This window comes from Pelmatolapia mariae, linkage group LG15 (assembly GCF_036321145.2).
Source record: "Pelmatolapia mariae isolate MD_Pm_ZW linkage group LG15, Pm_UMD_F_2, whole genome shotgun sequence".
Classification (NCBI taxonomy): domain Eukaryota; kingdom Metazoa; phylum Chordata; class Actinopteri; order Cichliformes; family Cichlidae; genus Pelmatolapia; species Pelmatolapia mariae.
In genome coordinates this window covers 9,978,142-9,982,943 of record NC_086240.1, presented here as the reverse complement: position 1 = coordinate 9,982,943, position 4,802 = coordinate 9,978,142, and the positions used below count along the sequence as shown (strand labels likewise).

General features: G+C 41.2%; 1 long non-coding RNA gene across 1 annotated transcript; it reads left to right on the top strand.

Annotated features, from left to right (window-relative positions):
• The first annotated feature begins 277 nt into the window (after positions 1-277).
• Positions 278-856, top strand: LOC134643117 (uncharacterized). The gene is made up of 3 exons (XR_010096348.1): positions 278-437; positions 521-683; positions 804-856. It is a non-coding gene; the product is annotated as an uncharacterized LOC134643117 (long non-coding RNA).
• The last annotated feature ends 3,946 nt before the right edge of the window (positions 857-4,802 follow it).

Below are 4,802 nucleotides of genomic sequence, written 5' to 3'. Positions count from 1 at the left end.
ATAAAAGCAAGGGGTATAAGTGTATTTAGTCGTGTATTTATTTATATGCCTGAAGAAAAAACTTCTTACAGTTTTGATGCCTAAGCTTTTTCAGTACTTGTATCACTCTCTGCAGTCGCCATTACAGAAATGTCACATGTCGCCATTTTGAGAACTAGGCCTTTAACATTTTAAAAGAAGGCATAAATTAGGACTATGAATAAGTCAGCTGTGTTTATGCTGTAAACTACACTACTGCTAGTTCCACTACTACTGATGATGATGACAATGATGACGATAATCGTAATACTTTATATGCTTTGGTAATACAGGCAATCAAAACGTACAGGAGAACATGCGAAGGAGACGCATTCCTCCACGGGAGGATGCAGTCTGTCATGTTTCTGCTGGAAGGGACAAACTGGGACTTGATATCCACTACATAAATGCCTTCAAAGGTAAGTTGGTCTTTAGTTTGGATTAGATTTGGAGTTTGTCACTTTGTCTTTTGTCACTCACTTGGTATGCCTCTGCAATTCAGGTCGGGGCATTTTCACGACTGTTCCATTCCAAAAAGGAGACTTCCTTTTGGAATACAGAGGTAAACTCATAACAAAAGAAGAATGTGAGCGGAGACACAGAGTTTATCATGACAGCCTGAAGGTGTTCATGTTTGAATTCAAGTTTGATGGAAAACTCTGGTGGTGCGTATTATATCAGTGTAGTTTGATTAAGATTAAATTACACTTTGCTTTTGATTTATGAAAAAAAAAGCTTCCTAACAAAAACTAGTTAAGCTAATACTTTTTTGCCTAACCCCACAGTGTGGATGCATCTCAAGAAGATGGGTCATTAGGCAGACTTGTCAACGACAACCAGATCAGTCCAAGTGCTAAAATGAAAATATTAAATATCAATGGAAAGCCCCATCTATGCTTATTTGCAAGCAGAGACATAAGTCCAGGCGAAGAAATAGACTAAAATTATGGTGACTCGGATTGGCCCTGGAGATGCAAGGTATTTCTACAATTCAGTTCAGTGTCTGATCCTGGGTCAGCAGATCTCCCTGGTTACAATGACAGGAAGTGACAAACGAGCAAAGAGAGAGAGGGCGGGACATGGACACTAGAACAGAGACGTGAATGTGAGAAGGTGTTTGGAGACAAATAGAAGAAAGGAACTGTGAGCTCTGAGGTCTGGTCCTTCTAATAAAGATGCATTTCCTCCAGTATATCCATGAACTCGTGGGGCTGAATGATCACATGTTATCACAGTGATCATGAGGCTCAATGTAAAAAGTTCAAATAGACTGAAACACTGTAGATAAAGGTCAGAGGTCACGTTGATGCCTTCATGTTTGACCACAGAACGGTCAGTCTGTGTAACAGACTCTGTGATCAGTGCTGTGGGTCCAGATCAGAGGACATGTTGGATCTCTGATTCTTTCACGTCCATATTAAACAGCTGCTGCGATGAACTGTGACTGTCAGCAGTAACTCATTAAATATGTCTGCACACTGTGAGAGAGCCGTCCTCTATCAGTGAGGCTGACAAACGCTCACACTGGGAACAGGAAGCAGATTTCTGTCTGACTTAGAGGATGAAGTCCTCTGTAACACAGTCAGCCTGGTACAGCCCATAATCCAATCCAACTTTATTTATATAGCACTTTAAAAACAACAAAGTTCACCAAGTTCATCAAGTGCTTCCAATAATAAAACAAAGATAGCAGTTAAAAACCATCCATTAAGCAAACAATGAAATTAATATAAATAAAATAAATACATAAATGAAAAAGAAGATAAATAAATCAGTGTGTAAATTAAATATTAAAACATGAGTAAAATAAACAATAAGATTAACAAAATAAAAGCATTAAGAGTGGCCAACAGCTGACTACAAACTGACTACAAACTGACTCTGGTACGACTCCTAAAAAGCTTTTGAAAATGGTGTTTTTAAAAGTGATTTAAACATTTCAAGTGTTGGGGCCAAACTAACATGGAGGGGCAGTTTGTTCCATAGTTTGGGGGCCACAACAGTGAAAGCTCGGTCCCCTCGGTGTTTCAGTCTCGACATGGGGGCAGCAGGGAGTGACTGGTCAGATGATCTGAGAGACCTTTTTGGAGCGTATCGGTGTAGAAGGTCTGACAGGTGAGAAGGAGCCATTTAAAACTTTAAAAACAAGCAATAACATTTTAAAATGAATTCTAAAATGGAAACCAGTGTAAGGAGGCAAGAACAGGGTAATGTGCTCACTTTTACGTGTCCCTGTCAGCAGGCGAGCAGCAGCATTCTGGACCATTTGCACCGTGATAGTGAATCCTGATCAATACCAATATAAAGTCCATTACAATGATCAAGGCGAGTGGTCACAAATGCGTGCAAAACTCTCTCCAAGTCACAAAAAGAAATAAAAGGTTTAACTTTAGAGCTGCCTCAGCTGAAAAAAGCTTTTTCTCACCACTGTATTTACCTGTGTGTCCATTTTAAGAGCTGTGTCACATTTTACTCCAAGGTTGGTGACAATTGGTTTGACACAGGATGTAAGAGGACCCAAGTCAGATGGAGGGACACCAGGTCCACTCGGCCCAAGTATAATGACTTCAGTCTTCTTTTCATTAAAGTTTAAAAACTTCAGAGCCAGCCATGCTCTGATATCCTTAAGACAATCTAAAATAGGCCTGAGGGGGTCATTGGGTTTCAGGGGGAGATAAATCTGACAATCATCTGCATAAAAATGAAATGAGACTTCATGTTTTTAATAATATGGCCAAGGGGAAGTAAATACATACTAAAAAGAAGGGGCCCAAGGATGGATCCTTGAGGTACACCACATGGGAGGAGGGCGGAAGATGAATGAAATTTACCAAGTGAGACAAAAGCTTCTGTCAGACAAGTCTAACTTGAACCACTCCAAGGCAGTGCCTCTAATTCCAACATGATGTTCTAGGCGAGAAATCAAATTATTGTGATCTACTGTATCAAAAGCTGCTGAGAGATCCAAAAGCACAAGTAAGACAGAATTCCCAGAGTCTGCAGTTAGTAAGATATCATTAAAAACGCTCAAAAGTGCAGTCTCTGTGCTGTGAAGTGCTTTAAAACCAGACTGAAATACCTCAAAAATGTTTTGACTCTTTAAAAACGTCTGCAGCTGTGAGCACACTACAACATTTTAGAACCAAAAGGAAGCTTTGAAATATGTCTGAAATTACACAACAAAGAGGCATCCAAGCCAGGGCTTCTCAGCAGAGGCTGGACCACTGCCTGTTTAAAAGTTACATCGCCTAAAGTCAGGCTGCTGTTTATAAGCCTTTGAATATAAGGTCTAATAGTGCCCCAAACTTCTTTAACAGCGAGGGGGGAGGACATCAGTGGGAGAGCCAGACTTGATTTGGGTGACAGTTTTACCAGATATGACAGAGACACGGGTTCAAAATGGCTAAAAACTGCTAAAGGCGTAAAAATAACAGAAGGGTCATAAGATGGGGTCAAATATGGGCTCTAATAGTTAAAATCTTGTCCACAAAGAAATTTAAAAAAGCTTCACAAGTTTCAGCAGAAGCTTGTGTACAGTTGGATTGGGGAGGGTTAAGAACAGAGTTTAAAATACTAAATAAGACACAGGGCTTATGGCTGTGCTTAATAACACCTGCAAAAGAGGTGGATTTCTGGTTCTTAACAGTTTTCTGATATTTATGGCAGCGATCTCTTAAGATTTCATAAGACACTTGTAGCTTGTCTTTTTCCATCTGTGTTCTGCTTTTCTGCAGAATGATGTCGTTCAGCCACGGCTCAGATTTAGGCCGCCTGACCTTCAGAGGAGCAACAGTGTCCAGAATGTTTTCACAAGTAGAGAAAATTTTGCAGTCAGCTCCTCAGTGTCGGCACAAGCTGAGAGCTCTGAATCAACATTAAAGGCCTTATTAAAGGGGTAGAAAACTGGGCGCCAAGAACTCAGAGAAGTCATGAACAAAGTTGCTGTTATATTTAGGCGGACGGTAGATCAGCGCACAGAGAACAGGATGACCCAGCTCAAACATACTCCTTCAATAATCCTTCAATATGAACCTTTTATCTGCTAACGACCGAGCGTTAACAAGGGCGATCCTAGTCCATCAGACCAGTGACAGCTATCCACGGTTTCAGTGGCCGCAGATTCACCGCAGCGAAGACGAGGTGAGAGAAGGCGGGGACGCTGGATCAGCCGAGCCGACCACAGGTACCAGCCAGGTGCCAACAGGTTCCAGGAAGCGACGTGAGACGAAACGCCGGTGCAAAGGTCGGATTTCCTCCAGAGTGCATTGGAAACTATTCTGTCTCTGCCAGATGAAAGAGCTAAATATGATTTCAGTTTCACTAACAGCCCGCTGCGTTTTCTCCCACATTTAAAGCACTTCTTCTTATGAGATGGGGTCGGGCTGTAATCCAGGTGAAGCGGGACTCCAGATAGTAGCAGAGGTGGAAAAAAGTTCTGTCCATCAGCGCTAATATTTAATATATCTAATTCTAATATCTTTGGACGCTATAATATCTAATAGAGTCCAAATATTTAATAGAGTTTCACGATCGTAGGTCAGTAGAGAGTCAGCGTGGTGCAATAAAAGTGACAAACACAATAAAAACACGCAGAGCAAAAGTGGATCCGACAGCCGTGGACGGCGAGCCACGCACACCGGCACCATCTTACACCATCTTATAATAACAATGAACACTTATTAAAATATGAAAGGATCATGTTAGATAAAACTGTTTTTAATAAAATATGTAAACAGATCCAACAACATTCACAGATCCCCACGGGCACACGCCCATCTGACACA